General features: G+C 42.5%; 1 protein-coding gene across 13 annotated transcripts in view; it reads right to left on the bottom strand.

Moving 5' to 3' along the window:
• The window catches only part of KDM4C (lysine demethylase 4C), a 497,722-nt gene that overhangs the window by 423,490 nt on the left and 61,649 nt on the right, over positions 1-12,583 (bottom strand). The window lies entirely within an intron of this gene.

The following is a 12,583-nucleotide window of genomic DNA, read 5'->3' as shown; positions in this document are numbered from 1 at the left end:
TTTTTTGAGACGGAGTCTCGCTGTCGCCCAGGCTGGAGTGCAGTGGCACGATCTCAGCTCGCTGCAGGCTCCGCCCCCCCGGGGTTCACGCCATTCTCCTGCCTCAGCCTCCCGAGTAGCTGGGACGACAGGCGCCCGCCAACACGCCCGGCTAATTTTTTGTATTTTTAGTAGAGACGGGGTTTCACCTTGTTAGCCAGGATGGTCTGGATCTCCTGACCTTGTGATCCTCCCGTCTCGGCCTCCCAAAATGCTGGGATTACAGGCGTGAGCCACCGCGCCCGGCCTACAGAGGCATTTTCTTAAGCAGTGACTCCTAAACAAACATTCTTCATGGCTCTGACAGATGTCAAAAAGTATAAATCGCTGGGCTGCAGGTTGGACAAACTTAAAATGGCAACTGCAGAACAGAACTCTTTACAATTCTCTTGGTCAGAATCAGCTAGTGAATAACTATCTCATTAAGGCCTGGAGACTTCTGTCTTGCTTAGCTTTAGTACTGCCACCTGCAGCAGCTAACACTGATTCAGTATATACCAGGGAGCAGGCCCTGTAAGAGGTGTTTTATTTATGTCACCTCATTTTGTCCTGCCAGCTAAACACTACTATCCACTATTATCAACACTGTTTTATAAATGAGGGGACTGCAGCAAAGACAGATAACTTGCCAAGACCTCGCAGCTCATAATCACACGGCCGGGGTTCAAGGGTGAGAATGAAATTCTAACCCATGCTGGCTCTATTGTTTCTGAAGCCACGTGGCCAAACGATAAACCAGAAAGTCAACTCTGACTACACGCTTTTTATATAATCAGGGAGGGAGAAACTTCCCTCTATCTCCCAATACCTAGGAAAGTCAGTACTTTGGTAACTACACTTTCTATTTTTTTAAAAGACTCCCTGTCAAGATGTTTTAGGAAATACTGGCATAGAGGAAGTGCAGGATATACTCACAGATATGCATTCTGTTTTTTAAAAAAAACACAGGCTAAATAGAAATATTAATTTTATTTCACATAATTTTACATATCTACAGATGGCTCCTGTAGAAAATCCTAAAGGGGACCCAAACCATATGAAGCCCCCCTTTAAAGGAGACCAATTATCTCAACATTTACTAAAACAGTCATATCCCATGCTCAGAACCGTCAAGGTACTTTTACGTATGAAAAATTTAAAACACAATAATCTATACTACTTTACGGCCAGGCACAGTGGCTCATGCCTATAATGCTAGCACTTTGGGAGACCGAGGCAAGCAAGATCACCTAAGGTCAGGAGTTCAAGACCAGCCTGGCCAACATGGTGAAATCCCATCTCTACTAAAAAAAAATACAAAAATTAGCCGAGCATGGTGGTGGGTGCCTATAATCCCAGCTACTACAGAGGCTGAGGCAGGAGAATCTCTTGAACTCAGAAGGCAGAGTTTGCAGTGAGCTGAGATTGTGCCATTGCACTCTAGCTTGGGCGACAATAGCAAAACTCCATCTCCATAAAAAAAAAAAAAAAAAAAAAAAAAAAGGCCAGGTACAGTGGCTCACGCCTGTAATCCCAGCCCTTTGGGAGGCCAAGGCAGGTGGATTACGTGGTCAGGAGATCGAGACCATCCTGGCTAACACAGTGAAACCCGTCTCTACTAAAAATACAAAAAATTAGCTGGGCGTCGTGGCAGGTGCCTGTCGTCCCAGCTACTCGGGAGGCTGAGGCAGGAGAATGGCGTGAACCCAGGAGGCAGAGCTTGCAGCGAGCTGAGATCGTGCCACTGCACTCCAGCCTGGGTGACAGAGCAAGACTCCGCCTCAAAAAAAAAAAACAGAAAAAAAGAAAAAGAATAATCCATACTACTTTATTCATATTTTCTAGACTATTAAGCTCCTTGACAAATTCAACTTTTTTTTTTTTTTTTTTAGACGGAGTCTCACTCTGTTGCCCAGGCTGGAGTGCAGTGGCACGATCTCGGCTCACTGCAAGCTCCGCCTCCCGGGTTCACACCATTCTCCTGCCTCAGCCTCCCAGGTAGCTGGGACTACAGGCTCCCACCACCACGCCCAGCTAATTTTTTGTATTTTTTTAGGAGAGACGGGGTTTCACCCTGTTAGCCAGGATGCTCTCAATCTCCTGACCTTGTGATCCGCCCACCTCGGACTCCCAAAGCGCTGGGATTACAGGCATGAGCCACCGCACCGTCGACAAATTCAACTCTTTAAAGTATATATAATACATTGTAACACAGCATCTCAAAGTCATCATGTCTTATAATAAGCTTTTATGGCAGAGCCTGCCTAAGTACTCAGGATCTAGTTTCGCCTTCCTTACTAATGGACCTCGTTTAATTGAAAGAGCAATATAGCTGAATGAAAACTGCATTTCCAGCTTCTCTTGCAGCTAAGGATGGTCATAGTACAGGGTTCTTTCTGGCCAACAAAAGGTGATCGGTCATCACTGAGTAGGGCTTCCAGGAGAGAGCTTTGAAGGACTACCTCAGCAGGCACAAGCCCTTTGTGCCCTTCACTCTTCCTCCCTCTTCCTTCCTTGAGACATTCAGACACGATTATTAGGCTCAGGCATCTACCAGGAAAACATGAGGGTAAAGATCTCATCATAGGCTGGGTGCGGTGGCCTACACCTGTAATCCCAGCACTTTAGAGGCCGAGGTGGCTGGATTACCTGAGGTCAGGAGTTCAAGACCAGCCTGGCCAACATGGTGAAACCCCATCTCTACTAAAAATACAAAAATTAGCTGGGCGTGGTGGCAAATGCCTGTAATCCCAGTTACTGGGGAGGCTGAGGCAGGAGAATTACTTGAGCCAGGGAGACGGAGGTTGCAGTGAGCCAAGACCATGCCACTGCACTCCAGCCTGGACAACAGAGTGAGGCTCCGTCTCAAAAAAAAAAAAAAAAAGATCTCATCATAAAGAAAGCAGAAGAATTGGGAGGAGTATGGGTCTATAATGACATCATAGAACCAACACACTGGCCCTAGGCTACTTACCTCAAATTTTTACATGAAAGAAAACTAAATGCCCAATTTGTTTCAGCCACTGATTCTGAGGTCTTTATTACCAGCAGCAGAATAATGTCTGACTGATATATTTCTTCGTTAGTAAACAAATCCACAGATCCCCGCTTCCCCCACTGACTAATGGATTAAAATAAGAAAAAAACATAACAGAGTCTATGACACTAATGTTATCTAATAAAAGGAAAAGTGAGTACCACTTAATTCTTGAATGGTAGCAAAGTATGGGCTGTACTTGAGCCTTTTCTTAACCACTAATACCCGGAAAATCCCAGTTTAAATAAAGAATATACCTGTTCTTCCCAATTCCTCTACACTACTCTGTGATTTTTCCTTCAGTTTCTCCCAGTTGTTTGTTTTTTCCACCTTGCTTCATTTTCTCTACAGCTGCTATCTCTTAAAGCAATGTCAGATTTAACACACTCTCATAACACATGGCAGAGGGCTGGTGCTATTGAGTTTCCCTTTTATTCTTCATAAAGAAAAACAGCCTAAGGTACTTCCAGTGGCCTCATTTTCATTCTTCATTCTTCACAGAATAAAATTCTGGATCATACACATAGGCACATTATTCCTTCAATGGAAAAGGAAAACTAACAGTAATTCTCCTGAATATTAAACTATACTTCATCGTTATAGGACATTTGGAAAGTAAACTTTAAAATATCAAATATATAAATCTGCAAAGAAGAGAAAACCATTTTATCATTTTAATGACATCTTGCTCTTAAAAACTTGTTGTAACTAGCATGTATTTAGAATCAGACTCCTGGCATTCATGACTCTTAACTCTGCACCAGTGACCCCCAAAAGCCCACTGACAGCTGGTGACTTATTTTGAGGAAACCATACTAGGATGCTGGGGTGTGGGAAGCAGCTCCACGACCTCCCTCATCTCAGCCAGACCTGCTGCTCTCTACCCTTGGGCAAGTGAATGAATTATGAGGGAGATTGTAAGCAACACTGGAAATCCAGAGTGGGCATTCCAAAATCTTGGAGATATACCTATACATGGTTATCCTGGTTTCCTCACATACCATTGTGTTACAAACATTTTCTTTTTTTTTTTTTTTTTTTTTTGAGACGAAGTCTCGCTCTGTCACCCAGGCTGGAGTGCAGTGGTGCAATCTCGGCTCACTGCAAGCTCCGCCTCCCGGGTTCACACCATTCTCCTGCCTCAGCGTCTCCGAGTAGCTGGGACTACAGGCGCCCGCCACCATGCCCGGCTAATTTTTTGTATTTTTAGTAGAGACGGGGTTTCACCGTGGTCTCGATCTCCTGACCTCGTGATCCGCCCGCCTTGGCCTCCCAAAGTGCTGGGATTACAAGCGTGAGCCACCACGCCCGGCACAAACATTTTCTTAACAAATTTTATTTTACATATTACTTCATGGCTTTAACAATTTGTATCCGTATTTCTCCTTTGTGACATGTAAGTTGTTTTACATTTTTTGCTGTAATAAGGAAAACACTAAAAAGAATTTTGGTACAGAAACATTGCCCCATATTTTTGATCATCTGTAAAACAGATTCTAGGAGAAGTTGTAGATGAATGGTTCCTTTCTGAGAAGAATTACTTGAATCTTTCTACTCTATTTATAAATTCCCCCTAGAAAAAAAACACAGGCTTTTATATCTTACAAAATTATAATAAAGATGAAATCTAGATTATCTTCATATTCCTTTTTGTGAAATGGAAAACAAAGCAGGCCCAAAGCAGGAACTGGGCTTCCAATAGATACACCTTATCAAAGCCCTTCTGTAAACCTGCAGGCAAGGCTGGGTTGCAGGGGAAATGCCCTTCTGACCAGCAGAGGCCTCAACAGACACCAATTCAAGACAAGAAGAGCTCCAGAGTATCCAGAGTATACAAGCTCTAACCATCCTTCCTGGTGACTATCTGAAAGAGTAGAGAGAGAATAGGAAAGGGGGGTCTCCCAGCTCTGCCACTAAGTAGGAGTCATCTAGGATAAACCCTAACATTCAGTCTGAGCTTCCTTATCCATCAATGTGTTGACTATTATACCAGATGATCTCCAAAGTTTTTTCCAGCTGAAATTGTCAATGACTTTATGTTCACCAGCCAAATTCAGCACTAAAACTCTCACTTTTCACCTCTGAGTTTCATGTTCTTTCTCCTTTAGTAATTCTCACTGAATTCTCACTGCTGTGTCCCTAATACTTTCCCACAGAAATCTGCCCCTCTAGGCATGCCAATCATCCAGAACTCACAAAACAGGCTCAGCTTCCTCATCCCTCACATTGCTCACCATGCCTAATGTCCATAATGCCCTGTATTCTCACTACAATCTTGTGGACTTTGCCAGTGCCCAGTAATCTTCACCTCTTTACACTCCTACTGTGCATGGTATTCATGCCATCCACCAGGCTTCTGCCTGTATAGTGTGTGTTGTTTATCCCTCAGGGAAACCATTCATGACTCTCAAGCTAACCAGTAAGCTTCTTGCACTGGCCAACACCCACCATTGCTGACACGTCTCAAAACCATCGATCACTCAGAGTGATTCTCCACACATATTTGTTGATTTATCAATTTACTAGTTTATTAAACATTTAAGTATATTTCAACTGTGAAGTTTAACAGTTGAGAGGTAAAGAGAACAGTGAAAAGAGAAATGGCCAATTCTACTCACATCGTATCCAACCCAATTTTTTTTTCTTGAGACGGAGTTTCGATCTTGTTGCCCAGGCTGGAGTGCAATGGCGCCATCTCGGCTCACGCCAACCTCCACCTCCCAGGTTCAAACAATTCTCCTGCCTCAGCCTCCTGAGTAGCTAGGATTACAGGCATGTGTCACCACGCCTGGCTAATTTTATATTTTTTAGTAGAGACGAGGTTTCTCCACGTTGGCCAGGTTGGTCTCGAATTCCCGACCTCAGGTGATCCACCCACCTCAGCCTCCCAAAGCACTGGGATTACAGGCATGAGCCACCGCACCTGGCCCCAACCCAAAATTTTTAAACTATGTCTGACAGAAGATCAGACGGTCTCTACATGAACATTCCAAGGTCAGTATTTCCTTACTTCAAGTGGCAGCCCGATCTGCTCTGGGGCAGATGTATTCCTTAGAAACTTATTCCAGAGATGGCCGGGCGCAGTGGCTCACGCCTGTAATCTCAGCACTTTGGGAGGCCGAGGCGGGCAGATCACGAGGTCAGGAGATCGAGACCAGCCTGTCTAACACGGTGAAACTCCGTCTCTACTAAAAATACAAAAAATTAGCTGGGCTTTGTGGTGGGCACCTGTAGTCCCAGCTATTCGGAAGGCTGAGACAGGAGAATGGCCTGAACCTGAGAGGCGGAGCTTGCAGTGAGCTGAGATCACGCCACTGCACTCCAGCCTGGGCAACAGTGCGAGGCTCCATCTCAAAAAAAAAGAAACTTATTCCAGAGACAGACTGAATTTTCCCACAGTGATCCCACCTAACCTTCTTACTTGCACCATTCTCAGGGGCAACAACCACATGGGCTTTAACTGCTCTTCCAGCAACAATTCCTGCACCATCCCAGCTGTGCTGCTCTGGCAACACCCCTCTGAAAACACAGCTTCCAGAACTAACGGAAACATTCTGGATGCAATGTGACCAATAAAGCTGTCCTTCCATCACATCCCCTGTCTGGATGACAACTTTTGGGGTCATGCAAGCTGACTTGCTTCACTAAAGAGCAGCCATAACATGCTAGCAGATAAATGAGCTGTGATTACCTAGAAGCCTTATTTCACAGAACTAAAACCTGAAAGTCACAATCCTACAAGCCAATAGCTCTCTCTCTGCGTCAAAACTTGTCTAGGATGACATGTTTGCCTTGGATGTGAAATTTAGGCAGTTAAGTGTTCTGGCTTTGAACGATTTGTTATTTCAAAGTAAATGATATCCTGACATGATAAAAATACAAAATGGAAAGGAACTCTCCTGGTGACTCAAACCGTTTAAACTGTTTTACCTCATTTGGAAAGCCACAGCCTGAAATAAATTTGCTGTCCAAGAGCACCATCTGGTGGATGAAGGTATTTAAGCTACCCCATTGAGGGAAGAGGGAAAAAAAGTCTATAGATTAAACGCCACTATGTCTAACACCTTGGTGTGAAAAGATTCCCATGCCTCACCAACAGGTTTCTTATAAAGGAGCTATTGATTTGACAAAATTCTAATACAAAAGAAATCTGGAACTGACAAAAATTCACTATCATTGAATTTAGTTCATCTTCTTAAATATTGCTTATCATAAAGTAAACATTTCTGAGCTGGAAGGAACAAGAGAGAGCGGTTAATTCCATTTTTTCCCCTCATAGATGAAAATTCTGAGGAGAACACAGAGCTTTCCTGAAAGTCACAGCTAGGAATGGCAGACATTGATTATACACGAAAACAGGTCAAATATTCTGTGCTGTTTAATAAAGTCTTCTATCTCAAGAAGCTGCAGAAGAAAGGCAGAAAATGGGGCAGTGCGTGTCTGTGCAAGGTGCCACTCTGATCTGGCCACCCACTGTGGACTGTGCCCTGCCCCACACTGACCAACACAAGATCAGGAGCTGTCATACTCTCCCTCCTCCACCCACCCACATCCTTCATGTTAGATTTGCTGTCCTCTACCTGTGAAAACCATCCTGCCAATAATAACAATAAAAATAAGACACATTTTCTTTTTTTTTCTTTTGAGATGGAGTTTCACTCTGTCGCCCAGGCTGGAGTGCAGTGGTGCGATCTCAGCTCATTGCAACCTCTGCCTCCCAGGTTCAAGCGATTCTCCTGCCTCAGCCTCCCCAGTAGCTGGGACTACAGGTCCCTGCCACCATGCTTGGCTAATTTTTTGTACTTTTAGTAGAGAAGGGTTTCACCATGTTGACCAGGCTGGTCTTGAACTCCTGACCTCAGGTGATCCACCCACTTTGGCCTCCCAAAGTGCTGGGATCACAGGCATAAGCCACCGCGCCCGGCCAAATAAGATAAATTTTCAATCATCTTGTGGAAGAACATCTATTATCGTGGGAAAGCATTCACAATGGGTCAAACAGAAGGGGAATAAAACTGTTCATTGTACCACAAAATTTTTTTTACATGCAATTATGGAGCATTCATAGAGAAAAAACAATGGAAGGAAATATACAGAACAGTTTTCACAGCTGTTTTCTCTGAATGCCAAGATTATGCATGATTTTCATTTTCTCTATGTAATACCTTCCCATATTTTTCATATGTAATGTCTATATTAACAAAAACTTTTACCTTAAAGTGGTGTAATTTATAGATTATCAAGAAAACTAAAAACAAAATGGAAAGAGTAGGACACCAACCACCCATCCACCTAGTACAAGCATAGCAAAAAAAAAAAAAAAACTTCCCCAGCTCAAGGAGAAATATATAAGACATTTATATTTTTTTGTATTAAGATTCTCCACAAGGCCAGGCACAGCAGCTCATGCCTGTAATTCCATAACTTTGAGAGGCGGAGGCAGGAAGATCACTTGAAGCCAGGAGTTTGAGATCAGCCTGGGCAATATAGTGAAATCCCGTCTCTACAAAAAATTAGCTGGGCATGGTGGTGCACACGTGTAGTCCCAGCTACTCAGTAGGCTGAGGTGGAAGGATCACCTGAGCCTGGGAGGTGGAGGCTGCAGTGAGCTGTGATTGTGACACTGCACTGCAGGCTGTGCAATGGAGTGAGACCTTGTCTTAAGAGAGAGAGAAATAAATTAAAAAAAGATTTGCCACAATATTTTTCAAACTGTTTTAAATTTTCTATCACTTTTCCATCAATAAAGACCTGAAGATAACAAAAGCAATAGGCCAGCAAATTAATATTAAAGAAAAATCTTGGAGGTACAATTTATTTAAAATATTTTCTATATTTTCAGATGCAGAGACATGAGCTCACACGGTGTCTACTTGTAAAATTTTGCCTGGTTTATAAGACAAAACACAGGACAGGATGTGCCCCAAAGAACTCCATGGCTTCCAGTTTGAGAACCACTGTCTCTGAAGGTGATTCGTTCTTTGAGAAACATATCAGGAATTCAGTTACCTGAAGGCCAATAAATAAAGATGGAACACAGTTACCTTGCCCTAAGATCTCTGCATTATGTATGTGCAATAGGTAAGTCATCTTTTGCTAAGTATCTTACAGAAGCAGTTGTCAAGGTGTTTTCTGAGGACCACAGGAAGACACGCAGACCCTGTCAGAGGGTCTGTGACATCAAAACTATTTTCAAAATTATACCAGAACATTAGTATTTGCCTTTTTCACTCTCGTGAGTATAGAGTTTTCCAGAAGCTATAGGACATATGACCTTATAACAGATTAAATGTAGAAGCTGATATAAAAATCCAGCTATCTTTTTTTTTTTTTTTGAGACCGAGTTTCACTCTGGTTGCCCAGGCTGGAGTGCAATGGCACTATCTCAGCTCACTGCAACCTCTGCCTCTCGGGTTTGAGCAATTCTCTTGCCTCAGCCTCTCGGGTAGCTGGGAATACAGATGCATGCCACCATGCCCGGCTAATTTTTTTGTATTTTTAGTAGAGACGGAGTTTCACCATGTTGACCAGGCTGGTCTCGAACTCTTGACCTCAGGTGATCCACCCGCCTCGGCCTCCCCAAGTGCTGGGATTATGGGTGTGAGCCACCGTACCTGGCCACAATCTTCTATTGAGCTAGACATAAGAGATTTGAAAAATGTAAAATAATGTGACTCTTCTTACTAATTTTTTAATTGGGGAAATGCAGTCACCTTTTCTTTTTCTGTCTGCTCCTCTCTACCCTATAGTCACCTTGTATAAAATAATGTATGTTGATATGTAATGGACTGTTTTAATGAATTAAATATTTTTTAAATATTCTCTTAATTTCCTTTTTTTTTTTTTTTTTGAGACGGAGTCTTGCGTGAGCCACCACACCCGGCCTTAATTTCTAATACAATAAAAAAGAATAGATATAACCTCCTTAAATGAAAGTTACTTGAGGTTCACAATAATTATTACGATTGTAACAGGGCCTTAAGACTGAAAGTTTGAGAACTACTGTCTTGGAGTAATAGAGTTCAGAAAAACGCACACTGGGGAAGGTCACCTGAACCCTCTTCACTCTCCCCAAGCCTCTTGCTGTAACCAGACCATCTTGCTGCAGTCTGTTATTAGATCACAATATTTTTCACAGCTATTTTTCCAATGCCATGCACTCATCAGACCCTATGCTAGAAACTGAAGCTAGAGAGTACATGAGAAATGACACCTGTCACCAATGAACTCAGAGTCTACTGCAGAAGAAATAGCCACGAAAAGAAATACCACAAAAATAAATACAAGTAACCTTCATCCTCTGTTACCATTTTCCAAATATTTGCTATAATAATTTTTTTACCCAATATTCACTGTCCAAATCAAAGACTCTCTATGATGGTGTCCACCAACAGAACTGTTTCAGCTGTATACAAACCTAGGTCAGAGAATATAGTCTGCAGCTAAGTTGTATCTCAGATGTTTTCCCAAAAGGATTATGTCTAGCGCCCATATTAAATGTATCGGCACTACTGCTGTCATCTTCCCATCAGTATGAGTGAAAATGTCTCCTGAAAAAGTAGAAAAACCCAAGGAGAGAGTAAGTGAGCATATGAGACCTACAGAAGCCTACAAAGAGTTGGAAGTGATGGCGCTTACTGAAGGAAGGAGGCCCATCAGATATTAACTTGACATGTCCCAATCTCTTCAACATAGCAGAGTTGCTCCTGAAGAGCTTCACCATGTGACTCAAGATTTTGAAAAACTAGAGAAATTCCTTTTGCAGTGGACTCATAGCCATTCTCAGGGTAGGAGACCAATGATTATCTCCTGGTACAGGAGAGGGTGGGGGACACCTTTGGAGATCTGGAGGCAGCAGCAACGAAGGAGCAACATGATTCAGTGAAGGGGCTGAGTTTCAAAGCAAGTGCAAAATGGTCTGAAAGATCCAACAATAGTGTGAGATAGCAGAAGTTGAAGGTGACAGGTGGGGCAGCATCCCCTCACAGTGAAGTGTGGCTACCTTCCTCCAGTGACCTGCAGAAAACTATCATCAAAGATGGTCACACACACAGGAAATTCTCAGTCTTTATGAAATGCTATCCCATAGGTTTATTACAGAATCCAAAGGCTAAATTGCTCCATGGGTACTCTGACAATGAGGATAAGCTACCCCCTTTTGGTGCAAAACGTTGGTTCCAGGGGGCCACTGAAGACTGACCTGCATGTTACGCTATGAGGCATTTAAACTGGAAAGCCAGCATGATGGAGGATAGAGATGAGGATGAGGGGAGGAGCTATGTGTCGCCGCTCAGCAAAGGGAAAATCTTGCAAACACGACTTGAATACACACAATACACTGGGAGGTCCATCTAGGGTTATAGATTATGAAGATAATAGCATGAGCAAAACATGTAGAACTTCATTTTATACCTCTACTTAATGAAGCATTATCATGAGAAGAATCATCATTATGCCATACAATAGGTATTGCTAGAAATACAGCCCAAAATAGGACAGAACACAAGCCTGATGATCCTTTGTCACTGTACTAACGTAGGTAATGTTGATGTCTATTCTTAGCTCTCACACACAGAAAAAAAGAGATGTAGCTCTGCCATCAAAGGTCGATGCAGGTGTACATGGCTACTGGCCATCTCAGCAATGTGATACCTTCTGTCTTTTCTACAGACATCTGCTGACTTGCAGGTCCTTTAGCCAAATCTTATTTTCTCTCGGTCCCTCTTTTATCTTTGTCTTTGTGTGTTTGTTTTGTTTCCCAAAGAAACTCCCATGCTGCTTCTAACAGAAGGCTGAATATTTTAATGTAAAGGCAGTTAACAAAGGCTAATTAAAACTTCAGTGGCAGACCAGCCCTTAGTGAAACATAAAAAAAATCCAGATCTTAAGTTCCTTATGTGTATGTACTGTTTCCAAAGAATCATCTAGGACTTACTCAGGACCAAAGATGGCTCTATTTCTGAGATCTTGTTTTAACTACAGAAGGTTCCTGAAATCACAAAACACTACAGTTTCTTCCTTGCAATGAATCAATGTAGTCAATTATATTAATCTCATCCTCCTGAGAACATTCCGGTTTTATTTATATCCCATCTGTCTCAAAAACGATTTGTACACCCTTCCCCAAGAGCAAATAATTATCCTCCATATAAGGGGCTGACAAACATTTTCTGCAAAGAAACAGTAAATATATTAGGCTTTGAAGGCCATATAACCTGTCACAACTAACGCACCTCTGCCACTGTAGCGCAAAAATATATAATATGCAAATGAAAAAGACTGGGCTCCAAGAAAGCTTTATTACAAAAACCAGCAAAAGGCAGAACTTGACAGCCAAACCCTACTCTTCAATATATACCCAAAGGCTGGATTCGCCCCATGCCTTTGAGAGTCTTGGTTTTTTGGTTTTAAAAATAATACTTGCTTAAGTTGTGTTACTGTTGCCATAGGTTACTGTCCATGGTGTTCAGATTTTTTAGTATAACCTAAGGAAATCAAGCTCTGAAAGCAGCAGCAGAATAAAAGAGG

The sequence above is a fragment of the Nomascus leucogenys genome, chromosome 1a (genome assembly GCF_006542625.1).
Source record: "Nomascus leucogenys isolate Asia chromosome 1a, Asia_NLE_v1, whole genome shotgun sequence".
Lineage (NCBI taxonomy): Eukaryota > Metazoa > Chordata > Mammalia > Primates > Hylobatidae > Nomascus > Nomascus leucogenys.
Note: the sequence above shows the minus strand (reverse complement) of the source record. Positions and strands in the feature narration are given on the sequence as shown.